Source organism: Orcinus orca, chromosome 20 (assembly GCF_937001465.1).
Source record: "Orcinus orca chromosome 20, mOrcOrc1.1, whole genome shotgun sequence".
Classification (NCBI taxonomy): Eukaryota; Metazoa; Chordata; class Mammalia; order Artiodactyla; family Delphinidae; genus Orcinus; species Orcinus orca.
This window is the reverse complement of record NC_064578.1, coordinates 54,390,573-54,405,789: the sequence shown is the minus strand read 5'-3', so window position 1 is coordinate 54,405,789 and position 15,217 is coordinate 54,390,573. Positions and strand designations below refer to the sequence as shown.

The 15,217-nt window shown below is 41.9% G+C and overlaps 2 protein-coding genes across 3 annotated transcripts in view; one reads left to right on the top strand and one right to left on the bottom strand.

The window, feature by feature from the left end:
• Window positions 1–15,217, top strand: part of LOC101281293 (zinc finger protein 665) — a 369,078-nt gene that overhangs the window by 149,447 nt on the left and 204,414 nt on the right. The gene's annotated exons all lie outside the window — the stretch shown is intronic.
• The window catches only part of LOC105747735 (zinc finger protein 836-like), a 94,072-nt gene that overhangs the window by 30,288 nt on the left and 48,567 nt on the right, over window positions 1–15,217 (bottom strand). The gene's annotated exons all lie outside the window — the stretch shown is intronic.

Genomic DNA, 15,217 nt, shown 5'->3' with positions numbered 1-15,217 from the left:
AGAAAATATAAAACCAAAGGTATTATGGAAGGATGTTTTAACAGGAAAATGGAATGGACCAGATACATTATTAACTAGTGGTAGAGGATATGCTTGTATTTTTCCTCAGAATTTTGATTCACCAATTTGGATTCCTGATCGATTAATCAGACACCCTGAGGTGGGGAACTTATCGAAGCGTCTTTCAGAAAAGAACTTTCACTGCCGAGATGGCGGAACTGCATGCACAGAAAGTAAAACCAGATAATCTTGTGGCTGCGAGGTTAGTTCCCCAGATAAAACAGCTGTCACTTAGATCATCTTGTGATAAAGAGGTACAAGCCTCTCCAAAATTATCGGAGAGAAAGCCTTCATTGCCTTCTCGTTCACAAAAAAGAAGGTATGCTGTCTCCACCACTGAAGCGGCTCCGATTACCTGGGGAACAATTAAAAAGCTTTGCCTGAATGCTGAAAATGCTGTAAATGCTCAAGGATTGCCTTTGACGACTGCTAATTTTTTTGTGGCTATGCTTAGCTTGCTTTCAGTTCAGGTAAGTGCCAACGGTACGTATTGGGCTTACTTCCCTGATCCTCCTATTTTGCATGCATGTACTTGGACAGATCCCATTATTCCAGTAACCTCCTCATTCCCTGAATTGACCGATGGCATTCGAGGAATACAGGGCTATAAACAATTTGTAATCAATTTTAATTACTCATTTACAGGTCAGACTGACTTTCCTCCAATATGTTTTTTTGTTGGCTCAGGGTCAATAGGAAATAATCAAACAAAGAATGGATGTTTGTCAGTAGTTGATGCAGGATTCTTGACAGACTCTCCTAAGAAGCCAATAGGAAGAGATAAGACTACAAGATATTTATGGTCATTGTTAGGGAAAGTTGTAAGACAAAATCAAGTTTATGTTAATAAATCTTTGCCTAAAGTTGTTCATCCTCCTAAATATGATGATTGTGATGAGGCTGCAGGGGAAGCTACAAATGAATGGATTTGGATAAATATTAAAACTGGATATCCTTCATGGATATATTGTATGTATAATAAAGAGAATAAAATAATCATTCCTGGAACCAGATATTATATTTCAGATTGGAGTATTAATCTTCCTGAGGGAGATTATAGAATATATTTAAAAAGCGGCTTGATATACCCATGGAATGATTCCTATATTCCCCGTCCATTGAAGGTAAACAGATGGAATAGTCATGGATGGGTGGCTCCTATTTATACCTTTGTTCATGAAAATAAAACCTATTATCAATCTCAGCTATGGAGATTACCTTTAACCACTCGTAAAATAACGCTAGTTAGAGCTACTACCCATATGGAAGAGTACTATATTCAAACCTGTGTGTCATCTCCGTATTCCTTATTGCTTTCTAATGATAGTAAAAAGTTACAAATTATGCAGTATAATATGAGATTTTATATTACCTGTCAGCAATACATACTGACCACTTGCATTGTTCCTGAGATGAATGTATCAACCATAATGGTGTTAAAAAGACCAACTTATATTGTGCTGCCAGTAGCGCTTAATGAATCTTGGTATACAGATATAGGGGCAGAAATTATAAGACAGGTTGGAGAGCTCATACGGCCAAAAAGATTTGTAGCTACTTTGATTTTGGGAATTTCCGCCTTAATAGGAATATTAAGCTCTTTTACTGTCGCAACATATGCTTTAGTGAAGGAAGTACAAACAGCACAATATGCTAATGATTTATCAAAAAATATATCCTTGGCTTTAGCAACCCAGGAAGCAATAGATAGAAAGTTAGAAACTAAAGTTGATGCCCTTGAAGAAGCAGTTTTACATATTGGTCAAGAACTTACCGCTTTAAAAATTCGCTTATCTTTAACATGCCATAAAAAATATTCTTGGATATGTGTTACTCCCTTAAAAGTAAATCATTCTGAATATTCCTGGGAAAAAATTCAGATGCATATTTTAAATATATGGAATTCTAGTGATCTAGGAATTGATTTGGAACATTTACATAAACAAATTCATGATATTGCAGCCTCTCAATATGATATGAACCCCTCTAAGGCTGCTGCAGAATTTTTACAAAATTTACAAAGTTATTTTAAAAATGATTCCTTTATGCATATTTTAATAAATTATGGGGCTGCCGGAGTGGTTATAATTTTGCTTCTTATTTCTTTTCCAGTCATTATCCGATTAATTCAAACTGCCCTTCAAAGTGTATACAGAACCAAAGTGGAATTACATACTGCCTTTTTAAAAAATAAAAAAGGGGGAGATGTCGGGAGCCACATAGGAAGTGCCTTTGAGTTACAGCACAGACGAGACCCGTAGTGTCAAGCAAAGTTGATGCTATCGGGTACAAATATGGAGAGGCAAAGTTCTCCTCTGCAAAGCTGATGCTGTCAGACACATATATGGAAAAGCAAAGCTTCCTGAACATAGGGTTTTTTACACTCCCCCTACCCTGTTGAGGCCTCCTGGTGGCTGGTGCCTTGCAATCGGTCTCTCTTGCCCAGTGTTGTAAGCTGGGCCCTCCCTGGAGGAGAAACCTGGGTTCCCGAAGACATGTGACCAGAGCCGGGGCCCCGCCAGTTGGCGAGGGAATCCCAGGGCAGGTGCTGGGCGTGGAGGCCACGGGGGCATAGGCTACCAAGGTGACAGAGAACTGACCTTCTCTGGGGGCACTGCACCTCGCACACCTCACATCTCCCTGCTTGGCCCCGGAGGATGGCTGGTTAGCCAGAGACGGGTAAGATTCCTCAGGGAAGGAACAACCTAAGACAGGCACAGTCGCAGAGGGGCCATCAGGAGAGAACTTGGGGGCCAACAGAGGTGGGGCATAGACCCTCACCCCCCAACTTTGCAGGAGCCTGAACCCTGTCCCCATGGCTGCTTCGCTTCCCACGCCCAGCTCAGATGGGAACCCAGGTAGCAGACAAGAGACCTGGCCAATGGCAACTGCTCTCCCGCCGCAGCAGGGCTTTGTTTCCCATTTCCTCCGTGGACCACAGCTTTCCTCTGTGTGGTAGCAAGGCTTTGCTCTGTGTGGTTCCCCTTGTCTTCCCCTGCCTTTGCCTAAAGTGATTTTGTAGGATTGCTATTGGGGTTGGGAAATATTCCCAGTTCCGATGGAGGGTTTGAGGAAAGATCCCAACTGAGGGAAAAGCCAAGAAGGATTGTAATCACTCCGGCTCCCTTGATGACTACACCTGAGATCCCCACTCCCGGGCCAGGGCGTTGGGCTCGGGGAAGTACGACAGGAATGTTTTTGTGGCAAGAACCTACTTTACAAAGTAAATTGGATGAGTTATGGCCTCCCTGGGGAGTTAAAGATATACTAGGAAATTCTTGGGTTTGGTGGCGGGGAAGGTTTTTATTACAATGGGTATATGCGAAATTAGATAGGGTAAGCTTTAAGGCAAATATATATAAGCTTTACTGCTCTTTTTATAAGAATAGATATAAGGGACGAATTATATTTTGTAAATATTTTACAAAGGACCTTGGTGACAGATTTAAGGTACAATGCCCTCCACAAAGACCCCCTAGGGTTAGTACGTTTATAGCACCTTGTTTTGATGTTAAAGGTAAAATGTTACAGCCTGAAGGCATTTACAGATTGTAAAAGAGTAATGTGTTTGAGTTTGTGTTTTGTGTAACCAGCTAACTAAACAGAACATACAGGTATAAGAACATTTACTTCTGGGAAGAATAATGGAACCGCAGATAAAGTTCCTGACCTAGATGTGACCAAGATGTACCTAACCACAGGGGATGAAAGAGACTATAGAGATCAGAAGACTACTTGACCATAAAAACCTGTTTAACCTGTTGATGTAATCTGCTGACGAAAATGACCTTTGTTTTATGGCTTTGTACCTTTGTTTTTGATCTTTGTTTTATGGCTTGTAAGGGGTTTTCGGCTAGGGAACTAAATTGTTAAGATTGAAAGTGAGATTGCCTCACAGTATAAAAGCTTCGGAATTATGAAAATAAATTTGGCAGATCCTTGCATCCTCTGAGGTGTCTTGTGTTCTGTCCACGCCGACTCCGTCTCCCCTTTCGGTGAAACCTGTTCAGCTGGGGCTGGTCCCCGGCAAAAAACTGCATTATTCATTAAAATACCTGCTCTATTCCACACTTGTTTTGTTGTTGTTGTTGTTGTTTTAATTTTTGGCCACTCCCAAGGGTATTTGGGATCTTAGTTCCCTGACAAGGGATCAAACCCAAGCCCCCTGCACTGGAAGTGTGGAGTCTTAACCACTGGACCGCCGGGGAAATCCTATTCCACACTTTTGAGAGTTACCTTTAAATATCTTTCAGAAAAACTTATTTACGAAATTATAGTTAAGTATATAATAATGTAATTTCAAACTGACTATATATTCATTATGAGGGTAATTAGAAAGTTTCACTTTCTATATTCAAATTGTAATATATTTTAGCTCTTTGTTTTTTTATTTCGAAAAGTTCTGTCAAGTGTGGATAAAAGAGCCTATAAAATATACAGCCTTTAGAAGACATTGGGATTTATTTCCATCTAAAGAATAATTAAGTTGCAATATTTCTAAGGGTATTTAGTAAGGAGAATGTCCTGGTGTAGCACATATATAAATACAAGAAGATATATCACATTTTAAAAGTTGCAGTGACTCAAATTTTGTGAACCCTATTAGGTAGATTACTCTGTATTATACAATATTTCTAACTAGCCATGTTGGCAAAAAAGCCATTTCAGCATGGACTTCCATGATTCCAAGCAAAGAAATGAGTCGATAGTGGAACTTTTCATTAAACACAGAAGAATAGAGGAGAAGCCAATTATAGGGGAAAGTCATTCTTTGAATGGAGAGTTTTGTTGCAGGAAAATAAATATATTCACAAGGGAAAAAAAAACCCTAAATTTCCTAAATCACGGGAAGATTTTGATATGTCTCCCTGTATTTCATTATGAAACAGATGCAAACAATTCAAAAATGTAAAAAACACAAGGATATAGTTTGAGACACACACACAAACCCTGTCCTAGAAAATTAAAAAATACACATTTTTGAGTTCAGATGGAATGACTGAAATATTTACCACTGTCAGACTTAGGTAGGGACAGGTTTTATTCCAAATGATTATTACAATATAGAGAATGCTCCAGCCATAAAATCTGTAAAGCCTGAAAATTCAGACCAGAAAAGAACTTTTTTTTTACACCAAGAGGTCAACAAGTGGGAAAACTCCCATATGGTGGAGTGGATGACCAGGTGGCACGAGCTTACATACCTGGGGGATGTTTTACACTAAAGTCACCTATGCTTGGTTAAGTTCCGGCAGCGCTGTTGTTCTGAATTACAATGCTTAAAAGGGGTTCAAAACATAGGCCCCTTGGGAGAGGAGAAAAGTATAAGTAACTTTTGATTAAATCATGGTAACTGCCATTATATCCAGAGGTAACTGAAGACAAACAATAAGGCAATGGATGGGAATTTGGAGGATTCTTATCTAGCTGGTTTCTAAGTAAACAAGGGGGCTATCAGGAGTCTTACTGAAATTAACGGGGAAGTGTACTTCTTAGCAAATAAACTGTTTCCTTCCACGCAAAAGAAGAAAGGGAGGTCTTTAACCTTCAATATTTTCCAGAGTTACAGACTTGGAGTAAAGTCTAACATTGTCTCTACATAATATGATATCAAGCAAAATTCAAAAAATAATAAATACACGTTATATTTGAAAAATGGAATATTAGAAATTTAAACCAATAATGATAATAAAAAACTTGCCCAGGAACCTCAGCACTTGAGTTTGGATGGTATTGAAGGACCCTCTATGCTCATCGTGCCTCTGCTGTGTCTGTCCCTGTCACGTGCAAGAGAAATCATTGTGTTGAAAGATGTTGCTCTAAATCATCAAGTCAGAGGTCTGTGAACTATAAACTGAATAAAAAACCCTAGAGGTTATTTTAAGACCAAAATTGTTATAACTCTATTTCTGTTTTGTACGTAAGTTCATTTGTACACTTTTTCTTAGATTCCACATATAAGCGATATCATATGATATTTGTCTTTCTCTGACTTCACTCAGTATGACAATCTCTAGGTCCATCCATGTTGCTGCAAATGGCATTATTTCATTTCTTTTTATGGCTGAGTAATATTCCATTGTATATATGTGCCACATCTTCCTTATCCACTCCTCTGTTGATGGACACTTAGGTTGCTTCCATGTCCTGCCTGTTGTAAATAGTGCTGCAATGAACACTGGGGTGCATGTGTCTTTTCAAATTATGGTGTTTCAACTTTTTTTTCTAAAAGTCCCTGGGCAAGGTACCACTGCTGGGGAGGGGATGCTTTCCTCCCTCCACAGAACACCTCCTGGTCCGTGCTGGGCTGGTTCTAGGCACGGGAACTGGCTTCAAAGTTTCACCACATGCTGCCTAAGCCCGCTGGAGCACATTGAAGAATTTTCACCATCATCTTCAGTCAATATCACACCCTTTGCACATGAGAAAGTTGAGTACCTCCCCCGACCCCGGCTGTCACCACAACAAAGAGACATCAATAAATGAAACTAATAAAAATACGGTAATATATGAAGGAAAGCAAAAAACAAAAATCAGCCCGCCTCAGGCTCCTCCAAGTCAAGCAACAATGAGTTCACAGGAGCCGGATGGCAAGTGTAGCAGTTCATGACCAAGAATTTCCCTTGTCTCTGGTGGACCTGCAGCACCAATGGAGGATGAAAGAACTCATTTATTTTACATATGGATGGAGAAAGTGATAAGTTATGGACAAGAAAATTTCCTATGAGAGTTCAAATAATAAATAAACTTCTGTATTCCCATAGAACTCTTCAAAGAGGGGAGAGTTTCTCAAACACTATTAATAAGGAGGCTTCCCCTCAGCCCTTCTGAGATCTGACCTGTGTTCACACTTCAGTACATCCCCAAAGGTATTCACCTCACTATCTACAGCCTAGGGCTCTTTCTCCTGCTACAAAGTGGGTAAAATATTCAAATGAGACGCAGAAATTCTTCCACGTAGGAAAAAAGAAACATGATTTGCTGTGGCTTTTCCTGAAAACTAGTTCTTTGTTCACCTGAGGATTGAGGACATTACCAATGGGTCTAGAAAAATATTTCAAAAATTCACCCACTGCTTGCCTCCTTCTGAATACACAGAGAACAGTATAATATGCAGAAATGAAGCTCTTTTCCTAGAACTCCTAAATCGAAAGCACATGGGTAGAAAACAGGAAAGTGGGTATGTTAAAAGTTTGTTGCCATTGAGCTTTATAAATAAACTGTGCTCATTTGCAGAAGACATCTGACTATTGTCTCTCGTACTCTGACCCCCCCTATTCCTGCCTCCATCCTAGCATTTTTGTTTTTCTTTTTCAGTTTTGAGGACTGAGACCCATTTTAAATACTAAGTACAGTTAGATACTCTCTCCAAAAAGAACTGCCACACACAGAAACACAGCCAATCTGGCCAATCATTTTAGGAGTCACTGTTGCTCAAACTGAGAGTTCCTGGTCTAGTCTCTCATCTCCATGTTACAAGTGGGCTCCCTGAGGCCCAGACGGGAGACATTTCTGAAGAGGTCTAAATTGAGTGAATAGAACCCTGTGTAATGGAATTCTGAAAAGGCCACCTGAGGGGCCAGTGGACAGAGTTTGTCCTTATTTCCCCTCTCATTTAAAACTCCATCTTTCATGTGCTTCAGCAATGGAAACTTCTCGTTCAAGAACTGATCACACTGATTACCAAGCTTGAATGGCATTCCAGGAGCTTAGGCTTCAGGTTGAGGGCTACAGGGAGAAGGGGAGGTTTGTATGCGGAGGAGTGAAGGGCTCTTACAGGGAACAAATGGGAGTGTGGGCAGATCCAAGACAAGGAGATAGTGATGGGCTGTTGCACTGTCCAGCCAAGAGAAGATGGAGTCCTGGAGAACATGGGTGCAGTGATGACAGGAAGAATTCTGGTAATTCTTCTCCAGAAAAATCACAGTAACGTAAGTGTATTTTTAATGTATTTATTTAATGTATTTAATGTATTTTTAATGTGAAGTGGACTTCACCCCGTGTACATTAAAAATACAGAATAGCAAAACATAGCTGAAAACCTTTTTAGGGGTCAGCTTAGAAAGAAACTATCAGCAAACTTCTTCATCATGAATACAGGGGCTCTGATGGAAGAAGGTACCAAGTCAATCCAGTCCTTCCTTCATCATTTGCAGAGGACAGTTAAGAGGGACCTGATGGAAACGTCATCTCACATCTCGCCATTTCAACAGATCACAGAAAAAGGAGGAAAATGGAATAGAAGGGAACTGGTTAAGCTAGATTTTGAATGTTAATATAAAAGATATTTGACATCTTTGCCAAGTACTCATCAAAATAGACTAAAATTATTTATCACTTACTGAAGTACTTTTCCAAGGTCTCAGATAAAGAGGAGGAAGCACACAAACATCAAACAAAAATGTCAAAAATATTTAATGGGAAATAATTTGTGAATTACATTAAATCTAAAATTTCTGGTGTCAGGAATTCACTGGCGGTCCAGTGGTTAGGACTCTGCGCTCTCACTGCCGAGGGAGCGGGTTCAATCCCTGGTCGGGGAACAAAGATCCCGGAAGCCATGTGGCGTGGTCAAAAAAAATAAAAAAAAAATAAAAATGCTGGTGTCAAAGATTTAAATAATTGAGAATCTATCATATGTAGAAAAGAACGACATGAGTTAATTATCGAAGGCCACCAAAGCTAAGTTCAGAAGTCAGTAATTATTTATAGAAAAGTAGAAATTGGACATATTAAGATTTATTTCAAACTCCAAATAATTAACTGTAAAAAAGAAAAAAAAAGTAAATTCAGTCCAAAAAAACCCCCAAGAGTTTTAACATTTCTTTAAAGAGGCACCTTGTGGTGACAGGCATTTCTTTCCCCACTTCTCCTCTCCCCTGTCCTCTACCCCATGTCAGGAAAAGGGAACGGGGTGACCGACAACTGTCTGAGTCAAGTCACTGCCCCCGGGCTGAATAGGAATTACAAAAGGGTATTGTCTTCTGAAACAAATGATTACTAAATGCACAAACCTTATAGACAGTTTTGCAATTGTCATCCTCATCTGTATAACTAACCTAAGGCAACAAATTTGAAAGCAGATTCTGAAGCCACAAATCAATGTATCACAAATTAATCATCCCTATGCAAATACACCACCCACCTGAATCCGGTTTCCCCCCTCTAAATACACTACTAGGTATTTCCATTTCATTCTGTTTATCTATCTCCCTATTTCTTTCTTTCTTTTTGTTCCCCTCTGCTCTACTGGTGTTTCTCCCCTCCTATTTCGACCCTCACACATGTCATGCCTGCTCTACAACTTGTTTCCCCTCTCGTTGCTCTTTCCCCTCAATCTTTGACTGCCTTAAATCTCTATGTCTTCCTGCCTTTCTTTCCCATCTCTGCTCCCTCTGTGCCTTTGGGGGTAAACCCCTTCTATCCCTGTTATGCCTCACTTCCACCCCATTCTCTGGCACCCCAGGTGGCTATGCGTCCTTCCTGCTCGCTCTCTTCCTCTGCTGCTCCAATCACTAGTTTTCCTGCTTCTCTCCCAGCATCACAATGCCCTGAATGCCAAGTTTCCAACTCCTTTATCTTTGCCCCCGACGCTCTGTGCCGAGTGCTTCACCACTGTTGCTCCCCCTCCTATCAGACTCAGGACTCCTCTCCCTATGTTACTCTCCTACCCCTGCAGATCCTGTTTTAATTACTTTTTTTAATTTTAGAGAACTGTGACTTTCGAGGCTAAATTTCTTTTGTGTTACTGTCTCTTTGCAAGATCCTCAGCCATCATCTCTATTCTCATCCGTTTTCCCACATTCTTCTCTCCTCAGTTTTTCTCTTTCTCAGTCCTTCTCTGTCTCTGCTTCCCCCGATCCACCTCGCCTACCTATTTGCAAGGATGCGACTGAAAAAGACGGCTGCCTACCAGAAGAGCACATTTTCCAATTGCGCTGAATACAGAAATACAATGGCTGTCACATGGCTGACCCAGGTCACCTCCACAACGGGATAAGGGGAAGGGCTGGCTACAAAGGGGAGGCCTGCAGACCAGAAGGACCACCCACAGGAAGACGCAAGGGTCTGGGAGGAAGGGTGGAGGGGGCGTGGCGAGCTCTCCAGAATCCCAGGACCAGGGAGAGGACGCGGCCTCTCCAGGAGCAGGGAAGCCAGCACTGCCCTCCAGGGGCGGAGAGGTCGAGGCTGGGGGGTAGATGTAGTAAAGGGTATTTACTTATTTATGCAGCACACGGGATCTTCGTTGCCACGTGCAGGATCTTCCTTGCTGCCTGCGAGATCTTCCTTGCAGCATGCAAGATCTTTAGTTGCGGAATGTAGGGAACTTTAGTTGTGGCATGCGAACTCTCAGTTGCCGCATGTGGGATCAAGTTCCCTGACCAGGGATGGAACCCAGGCCCCCTGCATGGAGAGCACAGAGCCTTAGCCACTGGATCACCAGGGAAGTCCTGGTAAAGGGTTTCAAGCAAGAAAATGTCGAAAGGCAGCTCCCACGTGGACGAATAGCAGAAAAGCCAAGGGCAGGGACCAGCTTCAGGGTGAATTTAAACCCAAAGGAAAACATACACGACCTGCAACGGACCTGTAGGTGATGTCTGGATTTACTTGTATCCCGGATGCTGGGATATACGGTCGAGCCTTTCCCAAGACTCTGAGGACAGAACAAGGGGGACCACGCTGCACAGACTTACAGAAAAGGAGACTGTTAAGTGTGGACTTCACCCCGTGTACTCCAATTCCGGTTCCAGAGGAAAGTGTGGGCGGAGAGAAGCAGGGCTGGGGGTGGGGCGAGTAGGGAGAGCAGATCAGCGCAGATCAGCGCAAAAAGGACTGTAGGGCTATCCGGGGAAGGTGCTTCCCTGGACCTTGACCTGTTTATTTTAAATTACTATCTGTGACAGTTTTTGGTGCTTTTTTAAAAAAATTATTTATTTTTGGCTGCATTGGGTCTTCGTTGCTGCGGGCGCGCTTTCTCTAGTTGCGGGGCGCGGGGGCTACTCTTCCTTGCAGTGCGCGGGCTTCTCATTGTGGTGGCTTCTCTTGTTGCAGAGCATGGGCTCTAGGCGCGTGGGCTTTAGTAGCTGCAGCACGCAGGCTCAGTAGTTGTGGCTCGCGGGCTCTAGAGCACAGGCTCAGTAGTTGTGGCTCATGGGCTTAGTTGCTCAATGGCATGTGGGATCTTCGAAAACCAGGGCTCGAACCCGTGTCCCTGCATTGGCAGGCAGATTCTTAACCACTGCGCCACCAGGGAAGTCCTCTTTGACAGTTTTAAGGTAAAAGCTTAAAATTTTGTGGGCCACTTACGTTGGAAGCTGTTTCTGCGAGATGAAAACGGTTTCAAAAAAGCTGTTTAGCCAGCGGGTTGCTCCCATACCCTGCTAGCGAGGAGAAAGCAGTTCAGAGGCCTGGAAACTTGGGTCTCCAAGTGGTTGCTGTGGGGCAGTGGATTCAGAAATATTTCCTGCACTGGGCGTTTCTCTGTATTACAAACTAGAACAACAAATACAAAACTCTCCCTAAGTAGTAAGTGCTACTTCTTACTCACACCCTAAAGAACAGCTTTTCCATTTTCTCTTCACATTCAAGCAGGAGGCCAAACTCAACACTCTGCTCAGTTCCAGAGACTCAGGGACAAGACCTAGCATCTGAGACTGGAGGACTAAGGCATGCAAAGTTTATCTTCTTATCATAGAAGTAAGCTGGTGAGGACTTCCCTGGTGGCACAGTGGTTAAAGCATCCGCCTGCCAATGCAGGGGACATGGGTTTGAGTCCTGGTCCGGGAAGATCCCACATTCCGTGGAGCAACTAAGCCCATGAGCCACAACTACTGAGCCTGCACTCTAGAGCCTGCAAGCCACAACTACTGAGCCCACGTGCTGCAAATACTGAAGCCTGCGCACCTAGAGCCTATGCTCTGCAACGAGAAGCCACAGCAATGAGAAGCCTGCGCACCGCAACAAAGAGTAGCCCCTGCTCGCCACAACTAGAGAAAGCCCGCGTGCATCAAGATGCAACGCAGCCAATAAATAAGTAAATAAAGGCTCAACTTAAAAAAAAAAAAGCTGGTGAGACATGAGCTACTCTTTTTTTTACTTTTTTTGATGTGAACCATTTTTAAGTCTTTACTGAGTTTGTTACAATATTCCTTCTGTTTTATGTTTTGATTTTTTTGCCGCGAGGTATGTGGGATCTTAGCTCCCCAACCAGGGATCAAACCCACACCCCCTGCATAGGAAGGTTAAGTCTTAAACACTGGACCAGCAGGGAAGTCCCTAAGCTACTCTTTATTGATGTGATTAAGGGTCTTTTGTTTTCTGTTACTTGGGAAAGAGAACCACATGTGACTTGTCATTTGCATTGGGCATGGAGACAGTACACACATGTGGATGAACTGGATATTACGTTAAATCTTTTCCAATGCAGACATACCTGCTGGTAAGTCTTCATGTAATCCTGCAGAGGACCAATTGAGGATGTATCGAATCTAAATGAGTATACAATAACTGACCTGAATTATCCAATAAATAATCTTTCTTTCACATCAACACTGTGGGGAAATACAATTACAAACAAAACCAAAATGTAAGACCAATAAATTTCCTCCACCTAGGTAATATGGAAAGGAAACAGCTTTACTATTGAATAATCATTACTCATGATTACAACACATAACCCGCTTTGTATCCTGATCCAGCCACTTGCTGGGATGGAACTGAATGAGTCTTTAAACCTGTCTTTGTCCTAAATTCCTTCGTTTCTGAAACGAGAATACGTACTTTTTTCAGAGATGAAAATTCAGTAAGTTACTATGCATAACGCATTAATAACAGTGACTTGTATTTGAAGTGTAATATGAAAGACAACAGAAATAAAAATTAAGATCACCTATTAAAGGGGACTTCCCTGGTGGTGCAGTGGTTAAGAATCCATGCTCCCAATGCAGGGGGCCCCGGCTGGATCTCTGGTCAGGTAACTAGATCCCACATGCATGTCGCAACTAAGAGTTCACATGCCACAACTAAGGAGCCCGCCTGCCGCAAATAAGACCCAACACAACCGACTAAATAAAATTTTTGTTTTAAAGATCACTTATCAAAGAATCTGTATTATTTTGGTTAGTAACAAAGTCTAAGTGGAGCATAATGGGTATCAGTTGTCATGCTAAAAATAGCACAAATCTTATTTTCTCTGCAAGGAGCTCTGCCTTTGAATGTCAATACATCACTGGGAAATGGCAGAATGGCTTCCAGGCATTTGGCAATGGAGACTGTCTCCTTGTTACAAACTATAGTTGGACTCTTGGGGTCTATCTCATTAATCCTTTTGGTTTCATTGTGTGCTTCCTAAACTCCACATACTGCATTTTGAAACACCTGACCACAGCCAGCTCCCACATTAAAAGATTTCAGTTTACCCTCGTGACATTCTAAAATGAACTAAAGTCCTAAAGGCTTCCATGGAATTAAAGTCCTAAAGGAACTCTCTTCATATTTACAGTGCCTCTACTTTCTACCTCTCACTGAGTTATGTTCAGTTTCATTTCACAGGAATCCTAAAACAACCCATGGATTTAGAGATCCTTTGGTTTAAAACAAGGGAAATATATGGGGAAAGAAAAAAGTCATGCTAAGAAAAAACTGTATTCAAAAAAAATTTTTTTCTGGAATTCCCTGGCAGGCCAGAGGTTAGGACTCTGATCTTTCAATGCAGGGACCGGGTTCGATACCTGGATAAGGAACCAAGGTCCCCTAAGCTGCATGGTGCAGCCCAAAAAAAAAATATATATATCTTACAGTAGAAAACCATGTAAGACCACATTGCTTAATACCACAATTTGAAATTGAGATTTTAGGAGCCTATCAATAATTGCTCTTCTAGTAAATTGCTTATATTATCTGATAAACACTTCCAAACACCCATTTTTATTAATCTAGGATAAAAATACCTTAGGCAATTTATTTAATATTTTATAAGCATTTTCAACAACCATATTGCACAATGAGATGAATGTGTGCTGCAAACAAAAAAATGTAATACATTATTATCATAAAGAAAAGTGTGGTGTTCCTTATCAAGAAATCAGGAGTTTTGGGCTTCCCTGGTGGCGTAGTGGTTGAGAGTCCGCCTGCCGATGCAGGGGACGTGGGTTCGTGCCCCGGTCTGGGAAGATCCCACATGCCGCTGAGCGGCTGGGCCCGTGAGACATGGACACTGAGCCTGCGTGTCCGGAGCCTGTGCTCCGCAACGGGAGAGGCCACAACAGTGAGAGGCCCGCATACCGCAAAAAAAAAAAAAAAAAAGAAATCAGGAGTTTTAAGAGCAAATATTCACTGTTTTGTCAAACAGTTAGACTCCATTTTTCAGTGTTTGATTACTGACCCTTTTTAATCTTCGGGACAACATCTTCCCATTCCTCCTGAGCAAGCTGATAAAAAAAGCCTGAAGGGTCCCTTCTTTGATTTAACCTGGAAGTTCAAACGTCAAGCCTCATCAAGTAATTTCCTTAACACACCATACCAATCACCATTCCCTGTTCTCTCAAACCATTTTTTAAACACCTTGGAAGTCTCTAACATGTGCCTAGAAAGTTGAATTATGTAACATTCTTATAACATTTCAATGTTAATATCACCCTCAATAACCAAACCCAACTTGGGGTGGGGTTCTACTATACTCCAGTGAATGACCACAAGTGCAAACTAGCAAAAATAAAAACATTTTTTAAGGGTGAATATATGAAATTTCTCATTTCTCAAACAAAAACATTCCCATTGTATAATACTCATTTTTAAAAGAAAATCCATGAACACTGATCTTTTAAAATTAATACACTGATGGACTTCCCTGGTGGAGCAGTGGTTAAGAATCTGCCTGCCAATGCAGGGGACAGGGGTTCAAGCCCTGGTCCACATGACACAGAGCAACTAAGCCCGAGCACCACAACTACTGAGCCTGTGTTCTAGAGGTCTCGAGCCACAACTACTGAGCCTGCGTGCCACAACTACTGATGCCCAAGTGCCTAGAGCCTGTGCTCTGCCACAAGAGAAGCCACCGCAATGAGAAGCCCACACACGGCAACGAAGAGCAGCCCCTGCTCGCCAATAGAGAAAGCCCGCACAGCAACCAAGACCCAACAGAGCCAATAAGTAAATA